Source organism: Dendrobates tinctorius, unplaced genomic scaffold, assembly GCF_039654945.1.
Source record: "Dendrobates tinctorius isolate UK_male_01 unplaced genomic scaffold, ASM3965494v1 ptg000008l, whole genome shotgun sequence".
Classification (NCBI taxonomy): Eukaryota; Metazoa; Chordata; class Amphibia; order Anura; family Dendrobatidae; genus Dendrobates; species Dendrobates tinctorius.
Genome location: NW_027361676.1, coordinates 16351665 through 16371082, shown reverse-complemented (window position 1 = coordinate 16371082; position 19418 = coordinate 16351665). Strand labels below are relative to the sequence as shown.

General features: G+C 43.5%; 1 long non-coding RNA gene across 1 annotated transcript in view; it reads right to left on the bottom strand.

The window, feature by feature from the left end:
- LOC141089419 (uncharacterized) overlaps positions 1 to 19211 on the bottom strand; it is a 35956-nt gene extending 16745 nt beyond the window's left edge. Inside the window, exons 1-2 of the long non-coding RNA XR_012232280.1 lie at positions 18718 to 19211; positions 1783 to 1892 (exon numbers count right to left, since the gene is read on the bottom strand). This is a non-coding gene — a long non-coding RNA (uncharacterized lncRNA). The remainder of the gene's footprint in view (positions 1 to 1782; positions 1893 to 18717) is intronic.
- Between the last annotated feature and the right edge of the window lie 207 nt (positions 19212 to 19418).

Below are 19418 nucleotides of genomic sequence, written 5' to 3'. Positions count from 1 at the left end.
GCTAATAATTCTTGTTCAGTAACCACAAAATACCTGACTAAATGATCTTAAAACATTTAAGCTGCAAATTTAGAGAAAACTAAAACTTGTGTCAGTCTAAGAACTTTTATCCATTAATATGCATAAATATCCATGCAAATTGCCTCTTCAGAGAAAAAGAGGACTTGAACTCTATAGCGCCACCTGTTGGTAGTAGCGCTATAGAGTTCAAGTCCTCTTTTCCTCTGAAGAGGCAATTTGCATATTATTTTCCCAGAGGAGCATTGCATGGCGAATAAGCCTCCTTACCTTGACAAGCCAGAGCTGGCATGTCACTCTCCACAAGGAGAAACCTTACCCCTTAGACCATAAATATCCATAGATGAATAGATGTTGCTGTATTAGCCTTAGTGGGTCTGTAGTAATGGCAAAGATCAGCTGGTACGAAACAGTTATGTTTGCAGTGACAGTGGTGTAAATGCTAGTTGTTAATATCTAAAGATGTGCAAATAAATTAAAGTGGAAATGAATTCTGCTCAAATTTTACAAATTGCAAACATTTGAAAGAAATGTGAATTTCTTGTAATTTGCTGAGCGCGGATTCAACTAAATGGCAGGCACAGGCCACCATTTATCTGATCCATAATGGCAATCAAAAGGTAAAAAATATAAAAGATTGTTATACTTATCTCCCCACTCACCTCTTCAGCCCCTCCACTACTCACTGCCACCATTCTGTTCCTCCAACCTCCCTGATCACCAGCCCCTTTTGCAGCAAGGACCAGATGGTTGATGGTGAGTAGCTGAAGGGCAGGAAAAGTAAGGAGAGGGTGAGTATAACAATTTTTTTACATATTGTGTTTATTATGTGTGGACTTCTCTGTCAATTGAAATTCCCAAGAAACAAAGCTTGAACAGAAGAATTTGAATATTGCCTAATCTGTCCATCTCTAGGATGTTCTTATTCATCTATGGTCAACACGATGGAGTAAATCCTGCACAGAAAAGTATTGACTTCACAAAATGTTGTGAACATTGTAGATGGTTGATTGATAGCCCTCGCGGTCAGGGTCCTCTCTCCTCCTGTACCAGGAGTGACTTGTATTGTTTAAGATTACTGTACTTGTTTTTATTATGTATACCCTGCCTCACATGTAAAGTGCCATGGAATAAATTGCGCTATAATAAATAATAATAATAATAACATAAAACCAGATACAACATGGAAAAGAATGTTTATTGGAGAAAAAACTTTTTCATTCAGTATATATACCTGATTTAGGATGACACCTACAGATGGTCACTGATGCAGATATTAATGCTCCAACATTGTTCTTTACCATAAAGAAAGATTTCTGCTTCATTGAGTTTCTACATAAAATCTTTCTAAGAGATTTACAGATTTCTAATAGTGAGTTGTATATATTAACTGCAGGATAATGAGAACATTCCCTCGAACAGACCATCACAATGTCTTATTGTATTCTCGCAGTGGATTGAACAGAACATGGAATCCTGGATTCATAAAACAAGCAAATTAAATGTGGCTCCAGTGGTTTTGGAGTTGGCCCAGCCAGTTTTATCTTTATTAATGCATTTGGGGAAAAGTCTCATTTTATTACATTATTTTCCTAATGATAAAGGCTGTAATGGAATTTCTGCAGAGAACATTAAAGATATTTTAGCTTGTTGGAGCTGACTCAATATTACTTTGTTTGGTGCTGGGTTATGACTTGGCAATGTGTCGGTTCTGAAGGACTTCTGTCTTAAACGTAGTCAGTGGAGTTGTTCATTTGTACATACCTTGCAAGTTGACATATATTTGGCTTCAGAGTAAGTTTTGACACGTAAATCCCTCATGTCAAATGATACAGTAAAACAAGTATCCAAGTGTCAGCACATAGCCCAATCATCTAGGGAATGAAGAACAGAAAAAAAGAACACCTTTTTGGAAACTTTCATCTGCTATTAACCATCTGCAAATAATTTAAATATGTATTAAATAAAAAAAAAAACATCCAATGGTTCTATACCCACATTATTTTAAAATAGCCTTCCCTGCCAAACTGATGCACATCCACACTGGGTAGTATGGTATCACATAGCTTAACCAATCCCTTTCTCTCTTAGATAATGATAGTCTTAAAATTATCTCAATTTTCTTGTAATGCAACTCTATTGCTTTCAATGAGAGGTTAGAATATATTACATTATTTTTTATGTTGTTTATTTGTCAATTTGAATTTTAATAAAGCTTCAGGAAATAATCTGTTATGTAAGCTTACACAGGGCTATGTTTTATCCAAACAAAAAACTTGTTCCTAAAACAAGTAAAAATATAAAGGGTTGTTCACACTGAATAGTAAAACAAATGGAATCTCTATAATCTTTTTCACCTGGTATGTTTTTCCTTGTGTTATTTTATTGATGTACGTGCACACAATGAGGAATTGCTGTGGGTTTGACGCTATGTATTTTTGTCTAGGCCCATTACCTCTAGAAGCTATGAACTCTGAGTCGTACTGCTAGGCGTAGGCGTCTTCTACCAGGACCTGTCTCCGGTAAATCACTTTATCTCAGTCACTCTTCCTTGTTTCTGCTCTGGATCACGCTATTTCTCCCAGTTTCCCCAGGAACACCCTCGTCTTGCGGCACCATTCCCATTCAACCTTAGGTCGCTATTCCACACACACTGAACCCTTTCTGACATTCTGGGCTAATCCAAAGTATTAACTTTTACTATCCCTACTGTCAAGCAATTTCACAATATCAGCATCATTACTGCATATTCATATCACAAAACATAACATAATAGTCCTTCTTCAAGGAGAAACGTGGGCAGCATGTCCATCTCCTTACATTCACATAAGTTGCTTTGAAGAAATCTGCTTAAAAATTTTCACCCTTTGGTGCAGATTTAGATGCGAGTTTGGCCATAGGTCCATTTGGGAATTGCAAAAGGAAATATGCAATGAAATAAATCACTTTTCAGAAAAAGAATAGAATGCAAGCCCTAAATATACAGATATTTTCAGTAGTCTGCAAAAAAACGTGCACCAGGAACTTTACAGGTGCATCTCACAAAATTAGAATATCATCAAAAAATTAATTTATTTCAGTTCTTCAATACAAAAAGTGAAACTAAGATATTATATAGAGTCATTACAGAGTGATCTATTTCAAGTGTTTGTTTCTGTTAATGTTGATGATTATGACTTACAGCCAATAAAAGCCAAAAAGTCATTATCTCAGTAAATTAGAATACTTTTTAACTCCAGCTTCAAAAAATGATTTTAAAATCTGTAATGTTGGCCTACTGAAATTTATGTTTAGAAAATGCACTCAATACTTGGTTGTGGCTCCTTTTGCATCAATTTCTGCATCAATGAGGCGTGGCATGTATGTGATCAGCCTGTGGCACTGCTAAGGTGTTATGGAAACCCAGGTTACTTTGATAGCAGCCTTCAGCTCATCTGCATTGTTGGGTCTGGTGTCTCTCATCTTCCTCTTGACAATACTCCAAAGATTATCTATGGGGTTAAGGTCAGACAAGGTTGCTAGCCAATCAAGCACAGTGATACTGTTGTTTTTAAACCAGGACTTGGTACTTTTGGCAGTATGGACAGGTGCCAAGTCCTGCTGAAGAATGAAATTTCTATCTCCAAAAAGCTTGTTGGCAGAGGGAAGCATGAAGTGCTCTAAAATTTCCTGGAAGACGGCTGCGCTGACTTTGGTCTTGATAAAACACAGTTGATCTACACCAGCAGATGACATGTGTTCCATAAACCATCATTGATTGTGGATACTTCACTCTAGACCAGGGGTCTCAAACATGTGGCCCGCTGGCCGCATGCGGCCCCTGGGGCAGTCATCTGCGGTGCACCACGTCTCACCCCCCTGATGTAGATAGAAGGGGTAAGGCACGCAGCCATCCAGGAGCGCAGCAATGGCTGTGTGTTCTGTGTGCACAGGACCTGTGATGAGGTCACAGGAGGGGGAGGAGTCAGGGGGTCACATGATCTGGGGCCTCAGTGTATGCAGAACGCTGCTGTCTTTGTCTGTGCTGGTTGTCATGGTGCTGGCTGGGTAAGTTTCTGTGTGGGGTCAGGAGGGGTTTACAGGGTGGATGTAGCAGAGCTGTGTGTGTATGAAGTGTACGGAGTGGAGCCATGTGTGTAAGAAGATCGAGGTGTACGGAGCGGAGCCGCGTGTGTACGAGGTGTACGGAATGGAGCCGCATGTGTACGAGGTGTACGGAGCGGAGCCGCATGTGTACGAGGTGTGCTGAGCGGAGATGTGTGTGTATTTTGGCATGGGGTGGGCCCCATTTGAAAGTTTGCACCAGGGCCCATAACTTTGTAGCTACGCGACTGCTCACGCTAGAATAGAGGAGGAGTGCGCCGCTCTGTAGTGGCTGTGGCCCTGCGTAATGACATCCATCTGGTGCTGTGCAATGACATCACGCTAGCGCGCAGAGAGCGGAGGCGTGACTTCCCCATTGCTGGATTTTGCAGGTGACTGTGGCTGTGCGTGTATAGCGAGATGATAGCACCAGCTCACATGCAGAGCCGACACTATCATCCGCTGAGGTAAGCTGTACATCGCAGCTGACAACCTATTTGAACGGCCATGATCGGTATTAGCACCGATCGCGGCCGTTTAACCCCTTAGATACCGCTATCAATTGTGACTGTATTAAGTTTGAAAGGAATGCGGCCCACCAGCTTAAATGTTTTTTTATATGCGGCCCATTTACTCTGCCGAGTTTGAGACCTCTGCTCTAGACCTTGGAAATCAAGGTCCCAGGGTCTGGAGGATGAGTGGAGAGACAGACAATCCAAGCTGCTTGAGGTCTATTGTGAAGTTTCCACAGTCAGTGATTGTTTGGGGAGCTAGGTCATCTGCTGGTACACTGTGTTTTATCAATATATAAGTTTCACTTGTTGTATTGAATAACTGAAATAAATTAACTTTTTGATGAAATTCTAATTTTGTGAGATGCACCAGTACATAAGAGCTTGTTTTTTGCAAGTTTAACAGACATTTTTACTAAAACCTCTTTAGTGGTACAAATTTTTGATAATTTTTATTGCATATTTTAGGTGCAGTGCCTAAGAAAACAGCAAATATGATGCTTTGATTTTATTTTCTTTGCCTTAATAATTACAGGGAATCTGTCACCAGTTTTTTGCCATGCCATGTGAGAGCAGCATGATGTAGAAACCCTGATTCCAGCGATGTATCACTGGGCTTCTTACTGCAGTTTTGATAAAATACCTGTTTTATCTGCTGAAGATTAGTGATGGGCAAACCCGAACAATAAAGTTCGGGGTCCGTATCAAACACCTAGTGTTCGTGCACGGATTCCGAACACAGACTACAGGAAGTTTGTGTTACTGTTTGGGTTCGGCAGCCTGAACTTTGGCTTTTTCCCACGCTTTCATCTGTGTGACAGCGTGAGAACCACCGATGGCTCTGATCGGCGGTGAGTTAATTATCGCCAGTCAGATATCTGCGATTCCCATGCTGTCAGATTACCGGCGATAAAAAGGTTGCCACTAGTCACAGGCATCGACTGATTAGAGAGTACTACTCTCATCAGTGTATGCCTGTTGTTGCTGATAGCTGCGAGAGCAAGAGAGGCTGATGAGAGTATTCATCAGCAGGCACCTGTTATTGGTAGCCAGTGCAGGCAAATTGACAGCTGTGGGCTGCAGCCCTCAGCTGTCAGCTTTATCATGGCTGGCTATTTTTGACATCCAACTAAACTAAAGCAGCCAAACTAAAGCCAGGCTAAAACAGACATCTGTGGGCTGGTATACTCAGACTGAGAATATTATCCCTTCCTAGCCTAAACATAGCAGTCCATAGCCACCCCAGAAATGGCGCATCTATTAGATATCTGACCCTTCCCACTTGCCCTGGTTGTGGTGGAAAGTGGGGTATAGGTTTAATTTGATGTCAGCTGTTTTGTGTCCGCTGACACCAAGCCCAGAGTTAGTAATGGAGAGGTGTCTATAAGACACCTCCTTTACTAATCCCATGGGAACACTGTAAAAAAACAGCCAGAATAAAGTCATTTAATTGAAATAAAGACACTGACTACTTTACTTGAAAAAAATAAAAGAAAATAGCAAATTATACCCACCTTTATGTGTAATCCACTGAAGCCCATGTCCTTTGTATAAGACAGAAAATAATAAGCATCCATTTTCCTTACCTGCTATGACACACATATGAATGTCTCTGCTGGCTGCCAGGCTGAACGCTTGCGTCATGCAACTTTCAGAATGGCATCTAGATGTAGCAGAGCTAGACTCGTCGCAAGACAACTGGATTATCTTCTCATAGGACAGGTGAGGAATATGGTTGTTTATTATTTTTGGTCTTTTACAGGAGACATGGGCATTGGAGGATTATCTTCATGTCAGACATGTGAGAAAAATGGTGGTTTATTATTTGTATTATCTTACAGGAGACATTGGCATCAATGAATTAGGTGTAAAGGTGTTAAAAAGAGAGAAAATATCAGCTCACCTTCTCAGTGGATGCCACACAAGGAAACCTGCAATGCCACAGTTAGGAAACCATTTGTAGAAATAGAAAAATATCCAGCGTGTTGAATAAAATTCAGAAGTCTTTATTGAAGAATTAAAAAGTTGCACCAGTGTACATGGGCAGAAAAAATGTGCAAATCTAGCATACACGTTTTGAAATTTAATCCTTACTCATAGGTGTAGAGGTGAGTATAACTTTGCTTTTTTATTTTTATTTCAAAAAAGGAGTCAGTGTCTTTATTTCAAATAAAGGATGTTATTCTTGCTGTGTGTTTATTTAAAAACTTGCCATATTATACTCCACCACAGTTTTTTAGTTCTATTTGCCATTCCTAATGTTTTGGTGCCTCCCCAAATAAAAGAAAAGTGATGGCTGCTTAATCCTCCACCTTTTCCACCTACACTGCCAAGTCCACATCCACCTCTTCCTCAACCTCCCTCTCCACTTGGAACTCTGCCTCCTGGTTCAAGATTATTATTTTTTAATTCTATGCTATTTCAAATGGATTTTCTCATGAACAAAGTTTATTTTAATCAGTACATCTTGGAATAATATAAATTTCAACAATTGTATGTGTTGAAAAAAATGTTCCTGTGCTTAGATAATCTTATAAATGTGCCCCTTTTGTGTACTGTGTAATGGTTGTTTCTGGCCATGCACGGAACATACCACATCTCCTGGGCAGGGGAGGAAGCAAAAAAGTATACAGACATTACAGCACAGGATCACAAATAATTCTTTCTTTGAGGTAAGATATTTTTTAATAACAGGCACGGGAAAGGTTCATCTCACAAAAAGAATCAGCTGTGATCCCATGCTGTGCTATCTGTATACTCTCTTTTACTTCCTCCCCTGCCCAGAAGCTGTGTTATAATCAGACCATGTCCCTGTGCGGTGAGACACAGCTATCAAACAATATACAGCAGGTGCACGTTTATAAGATTGTCTCAGCACTAGAATTTTATTTTTAAACACATTCAATTGTTGAAATTTTTATTATTCCAAGATGTATTGATTAAAATTAACCTTAAAATTAACTTTGTTCATGGGAAAACCCTTTTAAGTCATCTGCCTACCCACATATTTTGCACCCCAAAAAAGTACAGAGTATTACACAGCCTGTATACAGAGAGACAGTGGCCAGCATATTATTTCACTGCCTGTATGTAGAGTGCCCCCACAGAGCCTGATTTCAGAGTACCCCCCAATTAAAAACAAAACACAAAAACAGTGTTGGCTACCTCCTCCTCTGCCTCTTTCACCTATACCACCATGTCCACCTCTTCCACAACTTGGACCTCTGTCTCCGGTTTCAATATTATTATTATTTTTTATTCTATGTTATTTTAAGTAATTTCCCTATCCACATTTGTTTGCAGGTCAATTGTCCTGCTCTTACCACCATTTAGCTTCCTTTTGCAGCCCCATAGCCCTTACTATGATAATTTTATAGCCATTTTAAAGTACCAATGTACAGGTCCCCATTGACTTCTATTGGTGTTGGCTTCAGGGTCAAGTTCAAGGTCAAACTTTGAATTAAAGTTCAGCCTATCCCGACAAACACGAACATTCACAGGTAAACTCATCTCTTTTCTTCACCTTTTATCAAGCCACCATTCCAGACTTGTGTAACGTATGTTGCACAGTGCTTTCATAGACATCTGTAATTTCACTATTATGAAGCATACGAGCCACATCAACTGCAATGATTGTCTCACCAGGACTGATAGATCTTGTGTTGAGCAGACTTATTGACTCTGATATTTTGCCTAGATGTCCATCTCTTGGCTTTTGAATAGATGGATGAACTTAATTTCATATTCTTCCAACTGACATATCACTCACATGATGCAGTTTGGCAGGGCCCCAGCATTTGCAATGTTTACCTCTCCCTGCTCCTCCACTGTGTAGTCTGGACTGTCAAATCCTTCACTGGGACTGCCACTACAAATTTGGTGAACTGATAGAAGATGATGGTTAAGATGTAGCTATGCCCTGTCCCACTGGCCGGGATCTAGCTTCAGATGATCAATAGCTTCCATTTCTTATGGACGTCGACTCACAATGAAATGCAGTGGTGGTTTCTCATCAGCTTTCACAGTTTTCCTACCCACAGACGTGTGACATTCCAGCGCACATTTTTAAATGTGCCCTCTCATGCCAATCCAAATGAATCGCCTACGGCCTGTGGCTTCTGTCTTTTGCACTCCAAAGTTACGTGACAGAGCATGATAGGAAGTGAGCACCATGTTTACATCTCTCCCTGTGATCAAAATTATATGGATATGAGTAATGGAGATGGGATCAACGGTACTGCGATACAGCAACACTTTCTTCACAAAGAAATGGTTTTCGCTGTCTCAACACACTAATTAATTGAGGGTCTGCATCGCCTCTGAGAATTATGACAGAAGTTTATCCCGTGAATAGGAATTCCTAGATTTCTGCAATCACTAGAATTTATGTCAGTAATTGTATGCATCTCATTTCCTATTGAGGAGAGTCTGGACTGTCTTACTGAGACAGAAATATATATGAAGATTCAAAAATACCACCTAAGGTGTATACTGGGGTACGCTTCAAATACATTTCCTTTTTTCTACTTTTTAGATTGCTGTCTAATCCATACTAAGAACATGGAGATTTTAAATATTTAAACTATGCTATATATACCTGCTATCCAGTGATAATGTACCCTTTCTCAACTTTGTACAAGCTGGTCAAATGCAAAATGGGCCTGAGACCGTCTGAGCCTGCTTCCTGATCTATAGACATAGGTTTTTAATGTGTAAACTATGCTATACACACCTGTAATCCGGTGATACGTTACCCTTTCTCACCTTTGTCCAATCACGTCTAATCCATACTGGGCCTGAGACCGTCTGAGCCTGCCTCCTGATATATAGACCTATGTTTTTAATGTGTAAACTATGCTATACATACCTGTTATCCTGTGATACGGTACCCTTTCTCACCTTTGTCCAATCACGTCTAATCCATACAGGGCCTGAGACCGTCTGAGCCTGCCTCCTGTTTTATAGACATAGGTTTTTAATGTGTAAACTATGCTATATATACCTGTTATCCAGTAATACGGTACTCTTTCTCACCTTTGTCCAATCACGTTTAATCCATACTGGGCCTGAGACCGTCTGAGCCTGCCTCCTGATATATAGACATAGGTTTTCAATGTATAAACTATGCTACATATATACGTGTTACCCCGTGAAACTGTACCCTTTATCAACTTTCTAGAATCTTGTCGAATCCATACTGGGCCTGAGAACGGCTGCCGAGCTGTTAAGCAAGCTACAGCAACTGTGGTTTGCACACGTAATTTTTTGCATTTTTTCAGGAATGCCCGTTAGGCCTAATTCAGGAATTGTGGTTGACCTGCACTTACTGGGAAATCATCGTTCGCGGGGAATAATTGGAATCAAAGATCCCCATCACTAATGGTGTTCTGCTGGTTATCTGCACCTGTAAGCGACAAAAGCTGGTCCTTTTAGTGTAGCGCACATGTAGCCCCTAACATGTAACGCCATGATAGACCATGATAGTGCCAGAGCCTCACGTATCCCTCTAGTTAGCTTGACGCGTACCACGGGGGCATGCCGGAGTCTCGTTCATTAACGGAATAAAGCTGACAAATTGCTAGCACAACTACAAACGGGCATACCACACCACACACACAATCGACAAAGCTTTCAATATGTGTATCTTTTCTTGAGGTGGCATGGTTGTGGTTTCCCGGGTGGAGCCCAATTAAGCCGCATGCTCCACTCCTGGTGGTGCCCTTTTAGACATTCCTTTAAGGTTCAGCTTTGCAATCATACTTCCCCCGGAAAGCAATCACTTTGCCTTCATGGACGCTGTTTGGAGGTTCGTGGGAAAAACGCCGCCCGATCGCCAGTTGGCATAATTTATTGGTGGGAAGTCCGACGGTATATGATCGTGTTCGATTTCAGAATTTTTTTTTTTTGGTTGGTATTTTACATTTTTATTCCAGCCTTTCTTGACTTCATAAGGGAATGACAAGCCTATATCTGTGTCTTCTCCACCTCCTCCTTTTACTCCTCCACCTCTTTTCTAAATGTAGTTTCCCTTTTCCATATGTAATTTTTGTCTTCTGAGCATTTTCTCTGCTTTGGGACACCTTTTAAGGTGTTTTGTAATTGTTTTCTATGTGTTTGTATGTGTTTGTGCCTGCCTGCCATTGTTTTCAATGGGGTTGGACGAACATTCAACGAACTTGCTTCCTGTGTGACGAACCAAAACACTAGCGTGGTGGCTCAACACTACTGATATATAGACGTACATTGTTAATGTTTAAACTATGCTATATATACCTGCTATCTGATGATACTGTACACTTTGTCTACTTTTTATGTCCTTGTCTATTCCATACTGAGCCTGTGAGTGTCTCTGTGTGACTGATGGAATATATATGGAGATTGACAATTATCCTTTGACTGAATAGAGCTGTACATTTCTGATACAGTGCCATATATCTGATGTTATTTTGTGTCTATTTTGTGCAAAATTTTGAAGTTTGGTGGAAGAGGCCGCGGACGTGGGCGCGGGGGGGCCCGCTGGTGATGATGGTGGTGGTGCATCTGCTGGTAGTGGCAAAAGCAAAATAGCAGCTAAGGCAGGAGTTGTTGAGCCTGCGTCATGGTCTGGCTCCGGAACGCCTGGAATGATACCTTTTCAGGGAGTAGGTTAACCGCTTTTAAAGGCGGAGCATGAGGAACTGCTTTTGGCTTACATTGCCGAAACAGACTCCATCAAATCTGCCCGCCTCTTCTGAAGTTTCAAAAAATGCAAGCACTGAGTGGTCAAGTGCTGGCTCCTGGTCAGGAAGAACCCCTTTCCTTGTGTCCTGCACCCCCACCCAAACTGAATGAGGCAGCAGGCCACACTTCACATTAGTCCATGTAGCTCTTTCTATCATACCATGCCTGGGTTATCAAGTCAAATCGTGAATTCCCCAGTCCAAGATGAATCTGACATGGAGTGTGGGTGGTCAGCCAGGGCAGTGGGGTTAATCGGTACCGGGCCGGTGTCTCACAGGGATGTGTCACGGTGGTGGTGACCAGTTCCGTGGCCCTGGGCGTCCATGCAAAGGGGTGAATTACGTTTATAGGTGAATGATATGTGACACCACCTCTGGTTTCTGATTAGATTGACCAGCGCTGCAGTGTCGCTTCTGTGGGACAGATGTTGTGGTGCAGCTAAGATGTAGAAGACCTGCACAGGTAGGGCCGTAGTCGCAGGGCAGATGAAAGAGTTGGGAGATGGTGTGCAGTGCAGGATGTAGCTGAGCCGTGCGCCAGGCGCAGGAGAAAGATGACAGACACAGTCATGCAGTTCCTTTACCTGTACTTGGTAGGTGCTGTCCAGGACCCAGAGTACAGATGGAGAAGGAGTTGGTCAGCCTGGAAGTAGGGATGGGCGAGTCTACTCGCTAGGACTCATTACTCGGCGAATAGTAAGGGACTCGCTGGACTCGTTACTCGGCGAGTCTCCCAGTGATTACTCGCACAGTAACGAGTCCAATGCAAGTCAATGGCAATCCTAGTTTTGTCAGAGGTTTTTTTCTCACTCGCTAGACTCGCTATATCACATCGCTGTCAACAGCGAGTCTGAGCGAGTCTGAGCGAGTCTACGATTCCGAGTCCTGTATACTGGATTCGGGACTCGCTTATACAGAATCTGTTATGTTCCTACAAGTTTCCAAGACAGCCTATGTCAACACACAGCGATTGTGAGCGAGTCTGAGCGAGTCTATGAATCCTGAGTCCTGTATACTGGATTCGGGACTCGCAAATATAGAATCTGTTATGTTCCTACAAAGCTTCCGAGACAGCCTAGCATGTTAGGTCAGAAAACTTTTTTAGATGGACAAGCATGTTATCCAATCATATTCAGTAATGTTGGTTGTGGCAGGACTATGATTGGCTTCTGTCCATCGTGATGCCTATGTCATGTATGAGAGGCGAGGCTGTATATAAGCCTTTTCCACCGCCATTTCCTCTACATTCCTGAGAGATCTGAGATAGAGCAGGGTGAGGTAGATGCTTGAGCAGATCATAGGGATTGTCAGTTAGTGTAGGGAAACTTTAAGATTCCTTATATTAAACCCAAACAGCTCTTCTGAGAGCTACCAGGAGGACAGAGGAGTACTGTGTAGACTGTAGGCAGGCAGGCAGGGAGGATCAAGCCTCACAGTGCAGTGCACAGTGCAGGGACTAGTGTGCAGCTTCACTGCTAGGTGTCAGCACACACACTTACCCCGCCAGCAAGTGACGCCTACAGCACCACCTAACTCCATCTCGGTGACTGTGCATTTGTCAACAATGTCACAAAAACCACAATTTCCCAAAAAAGAGGTTGCAAAGGGACGAGGTCGTGGCCGTAGCAGTCGTGCCCAAGAAGGCACTGGTACAGGTAGACAGATGAGGATTGATAGAGCTACCTTTCTCCTGTCTAGAATTCCCAGTACTCAACAAAAACGTGTCTTGAGGCCGGAAGAGCATGACCAGATAACATCTTGGATGGCTGATAAGACCTCGACCACTGGTTCTGGCAGTACACAATCGTCCTTGCCAACACAGTCTAGTGTCGCTACAGACAACGCAGGGCCATCCAATCCTCAAAGTCTTCCTATTTCCTCAACCCATCGGCAGCAAGAGGAAAATTTGGACCGCGACCTTGGTCACTCCGATGATTTATTTGGTTCTTATCAGCCCTCGATTTCATCTGGCCTTTCTTTGTCACTGCCTGACGAGATACTTGAAGAAGACGTAATGTCTATTCATGGCCAAAGTTTGGAAGCACCTCGTACTGAAGAAAGCCACTTTCACCAAAGGCATACAGCATCTCAGGAGGTGGATGATGATGAGGATGATGAGACACACATCTCATCTGGCCAGCCTGCTCAGTCACGTTATCCAGAAGACTTTGAAGAGGAAGGGGTGGATGATGAGACCACAGATCCTACCTGGACTGTTGACATGCATAGCCAACAGAGCAGCCAGGAGGAGGAAAGTGGCTATGTACCACCGCCAAAAGCACCAAGGCTTACTCCTTTCTCCAGAACACAAACTGTGACAACAGTTGCCCAAATTGTGTCAACGGTTGCACAAACTGTACCAACTGTTGCACAAACTGTAAACACAGTTGCCCAAACTGTGTCAACAGTTGGTGTTGTACAGAGTCATCCTCCTCTGCCTCCAATTCAACATAAAGGCCGAAAAGCCATTGTGTGGGATTTTTTTAAGGATAGCACATCTGTACCAAATATGGTTATCTGTAACATCTGCCATGCAAGGCTAAGCAGAGGCCTGGGAAAAGCAAACTTGAGCAACAGCAGTATGCGTAAGCATATGTCTGTTAAGCACTCAATTCAGTGGTCGGCCCATCTGGCTTCAAAATCAGTGCCTTCTGATCCCAACACTTCCAGGCCACCTCAGATCCATCCTTCACCAGCTAGTGTTCAGGCATCAGCTCCTGCTCAAACGTACTCCTCCCAAGCTGCGGTACAAGAGAGGCATGACAGTAGTCAAGCCTCTGGTGAGTCTGCGACAAATGTCCAGTTGTCTGTGCCACAGATGTATGAAAGGCAGCGGAAGTACCAATCGACACACCCATTTTCCCAAAAAGTGACTGCGCAAATTGCAAAGTTGTTAGCTGTGGAAATGTTGCCGTTTAGGCTTGTGGGTACAGAATCTTTTCGGGAGTTGTTGGCTGTGGCAGCACCACGATACTCTGTACCCAGCCGATACTTTTTCTCACGCAGTGCCGTCCCCGCGTTACACCAGCACGTGGTTACCAACTTAAAGCGTGCGCTAACAAATGCTGTAACCGCCAAAGTCCACCTAACAACGGACACGTGGACAAGTTGTTGTGGACAGGGCAGATACATCTCACTAACGGCTCACTGGATCAACCTGGTGGAGAGTGTCCCAACTTCTCCAAGTGGACCATCTGCGATACTACCAACTCCACGAATAGCAGGCACAACATCATTCCGGGTGTCTGCCTCATCATATATGTCCAGTACACAATCTGCTTCTGCAACTTCCTTGTCCACTGCTGAGCCGCCCGCACCATCATGTCCAAGTTGGGAGCTTTGCAGTACTGCTTCAGCAAGGTGACAACATGCTCTTTTGAAGCTTATCTGTCTAGGTGACACACCTCACACTGCAACTGAGCTGTGGAAAGGTCTTAAGCAACAGACTGATGAGTGGCTGGCCCCACTGCAACTACAACCAGGTCTTGTTGTGTGCGATAACGGTTGAAACCTTGTGGCGGCACTAAAGCACGGTAACCTTGTACACATGCCTTGCATGGCTCACGTGCTGAACCTAGTAGTTCAGAAATTCCTGAAAATATACGCCGAGATATCTGACCTACTGGAGAAGGTGAGGCGAAATTGCGCCCACTTCAGACATTCCTCCACAGCAGTTGGAAGTCTTTCAGCCCTTCAAAACAAATTTAATTTGCCTAAACACAGGCTAATTTGCGACATGCCCACGCGCTGGAACTCAACATTCCATATGTTGGCAAGGTTTAATAAGCAGCAGAGGGCAATAGCGGAATATCAGCTGCAACATGCCCGTCACCCCGGAAGTCACACCAGACACATTAGTACTTTAGAGTGGGTCTGGATCGCTGACCTTTGCGAGTTGCTGGAGAACTTTGAATACTGCACCAAACTTGTCAGCGGTGATCAGTCGATTATTAGTCTCACCATCCCCATGCTCTGCCTGCTAAACAAATCCCTAATGAATCTCAAGACAGAATCTTTGAGAGCCCAGCGGATGGCTATGGAGCCAGAATTTAACATCGCTGATCCTAGCCAGCCAAGCCAATATCAGCAGGCTACATTGGGTCTGGAAGAAGAAGGTGATGAGGGTGATGATGAAGAAGATTTATTTTTCTGTGGTACTGATGTGAACCCTGATGGTACTCCCAACCCTACGTTTATGTCGGTACAGCATGGGTGGGCTGAAGAGGAGGCGGAGACCGATTTAGAGGCCATGATGCGTAGTGATCCTCATTCTGTTGTAACCGAGGAGATGAGTCTTTGCAGTTTAGCACACATGGCTGACTTAATGTCTCAATGTCTCTCCCAAGATCCACGCGTCATTCACATCTATGACAGCGACCTCTACTGGTTGTCAACCTTTTTGGACCCACGGTACAAAGACAAATTTCCGTCATTGCTCTTGCAGTCACCCAGGGGCTTAACGATGGTTTATTTCAAGAGGGTTGTTGTTGACAATTTGCTGACAATATCACCGTCTGACTCCGCTATACCCCGAAGTACCAGCTCTTTGCAACAGCAGCCTTTGGTTGGGACACAAACGCCATCAATGTCAAGAAGAGGTGGGGTAAGATGTCCACCAAGTGGGCAATGTTCAACAGACCTTCCAATCAACAACGGATCATGCCTACAGTCACCTTGAGTAGGAAACAACAATTGTCCAACATGGTGAACGAGTATGTCAGTGACAGTACCAGCTTCCTAACCGAGCCTTCTGTACCCTTTAATTACTGGGTTTCCAAGCTTCACACTTGGACAGAGCTCTCTTTGTATGCCTTGGAGGTGCTGGCCTGCCCAGCTGCTAGTGTGACATCAGAGCGTGTTTTCAGTGCCGCTGGGGGTATAGTCACTGATAGAAGGTCACGGCTTACTACTGAAAATGCCGACAGGCTGACTCTCATTAAGTTTAACAAGGACTGGATATCATCGCAGTTCGTAAGCCCCCCAGACGACAGTACCCAAATGTAGAGTAACCTAATCATAATTAATATGATTGGAAGATTGCGCTTTTAACATTATGCCCTTTTAAGACAGGAAGTATCGGCATGTCCCTCAGCTCAGACGATGTGATAAGTCATGTTCCTGCAACATTTGCTGCATGATAACAAAACTACGCAATCAGTAAAAATCATTTTACTTTACAAGTGCATCCGCTTGTGAGCATTTTTCATTTTATTTTTTTTCCATCCAATACAATACAGCCCCTTTGAACTAATTTTTTGAGGCAACAAGCCTATGCCTGCATCGTGGGCATTGCTTGTACTATGCTCGTAGGACAAGCAAGTATATAGTATGGGCCACGCGCCCTCCTCTATTTCAAAAAAGACTTTATTAAGCCCTTTGAGCTAATTTTTTGAGGCAACAAGCCTATGCCTGCATCGTGGGCATTGCTTGTACTATGCTCGTAGGACAAGCAAGTATATAGTATGGGCCACGCGCCCTCCTCTATTTCAAAAAAGACTTTATTAAGCCCTTTGAGCTAATTTTTTGAGGCAACAAGCCTATGCCTGCATCGTGGGCATTGCTTGTACTATGCTCGTAGGACAAGCAAGTATATAGTATGGGCCACGCGCCCTCCTCTATTTCAAAAAAGACTTTATTAAGCCCTTTGAGCTAATTTTTTGAGGCAACAAGCCTATGCCTGCATCGTGGGCATTGCTTGTACTATGCTCGTAGGACAAGCAAGTATATAGTATGGGCCACGCGCCCTCCTCTATTTCAAAAAAGACTTTATTAAGCCCTTTGAGCTAATTTTTTGAGGCAACAAGCCTATGCCTGCATCGTGGGCATTGCTTGTACTATGCTCGTAGGACAAGCAAGTATATAGTATGGGCCACGCGCCCTCCTCTATTTCAAAAAATACTTTATTAAGCCCTTTAAGCTAATTTTTTGAGGCAACAAGCCTATGCCTGCATCTTGGGCATTGCTTGTACTATGCTCATAGGACAAGCAAGTATATAGTATGGGCCACGCGCCCTCCTCTATTTCAAAAAAGACTTTATTAAGCCCTTTGAGCTAATTTTTTGAGGCAACAAGCCTATGCCTGCATCGTGGGCATTGCTTGTACTATGCTCGTAGGACAAGCAAGTATATAGTATGGGCCACGCGCCCTCCTCTATTTCAAAAAAGACTTTATTAAGCCCTTTGAGCTAATTTTTTGAGGCAACAAGCCTATGCCTGCATCGTGGGCATTGCTTGTACTATGCTCGTAGGACAAGCAAGTATATAGTATGGGCCACGCGCCCTCCTCTATTTCAAAAAAGACTTTATTAAGCCCTTTGAGCTAATTTTTTGAGGCAACAAGCCTATGCCTGCATCGTGGGCATTGCTTGTACTATGCTCGTAGGACAAGCAAGTATATAGTATGGGCCACGCGCCCTCCTCTATTTCAAAAAAGACTTTATGAAGCCCTTTGAGCTAATTTTTTGAGGCAACAAGCCTATGCCTGCATCGTGGGCATTGCTTGTACTATGCTCGTAGGACAAGCAAGTATATAGTATGGGCCACGCGCCCTCCTCTATTTCAAAAAAGACTTTATGAAGCCCTTTGAGCTAATTTTTTGAGGCAACAAGCCTATGCCTGCATCGTGGGCATTGCTTGTACTATGCTCGTAGGACAAGCAAGTATATAGTATGGGCCACGCGCCCTCCTCTATTTCAAAAAAGACTTTATTAAGCCCTTTGAGCTAATTTTTTGAGGCAACAAGCCTATGCCTGCATCGTGGGCGTTGCTTGTACTATGATCCTGCTGGAGCCTGGCGAAGGGTCCCACTGTACGCTCCGGAGAAAACGCATAGACGCGCTGTGTTGCAAGTAGACGTCCCAGCCTCTCGCGTCTGTGTTCCTAGTCTGGTTGCCATAGCGAGGCATTAAGTAACCCCCCCAAACACAGGCACTATTTATTTGTCAGCAACATTTGTATGTGGAGTCATGATTTTACACATACTAACCAAGGTGCCTTCATGCGCCATGCGGGCCGTAAAGTACTTGCTAATGATGATGACTTTAAGCCCACCCACAAAACAACCTACACATCCATTACCTGAAAAAAGACATACACAAAGCTGTTTTTTGTAACTCTCTATTCACACGCCTTAACGGCAAACATGGAACAGAACAAAACAGAAAAAAACAAAAACAAATTGTGCACTGCACATTTTTTATCAAAAAATAAAAAAAAAATAAACAATAAATTAACCTACAGATGGTGGTAGGTGGGCTCATTGGGTGGGGTAGGCTGTACCTGCCCACCATCACCCTGGTCCTGGAGGTAAAGTGCCATGGAACCTAATGGCGCTATATAAATAAATAATAATAATAATAGTACACAACAGTGCTGCAGACACATACCTTGGCATACGGACCACCGGTTCTAGGAAGGACAACCGGTCGTAGTGGCGATACATCTGCCCTTGATCTGCTTCCGGTCCCCTCTCCAAGTTATTCCGGTGCTGCTTTTTATGCTGATCCCGGCAGCTCTTCCACCGTTTTGTAAGATTGTTAACTGTGAAATTATTTCAAACCGGGTTTAGACATGTGTAACATTTGAAACACAAAAAGTATGTGTACAAATCAACAATAACATTTTATTCATGTTGTGTGTGTATGTAATGTGTATACAAGGCACAGTGACATGACAGTGTGGAACATCATCAACAGCATTACGGACATTGAGCCAGGAGGACCAGCCCTTAAACTAAGTGTACTGTTGTGACCCCATCCAAATATAGGCAACCATGCGACGGCGCATGATAACACATTGAGGGTCCTGTATACCCTGCTATGGGGGCCTGTAAACCCATGGGGGCCCTCTATACCCACTGGGGGCCCTGTATACCCACTGGGGGCCCTGTATACCCACTGCTGGGGGCCCTGTATACCCACTGGGGGCCCTGTATACCCACTGCTGACGGCCCTGTATACCCACTGGGGACCCTGTATACCCACTGCTGGGGATCCTGTATACCCACTGGGGGCCCTGTATACCCACTGCTGGGGGCCCTGTATACCCACTGGAGGCCCTGTATGCCCACTGCTGGGGGCCCTGTATA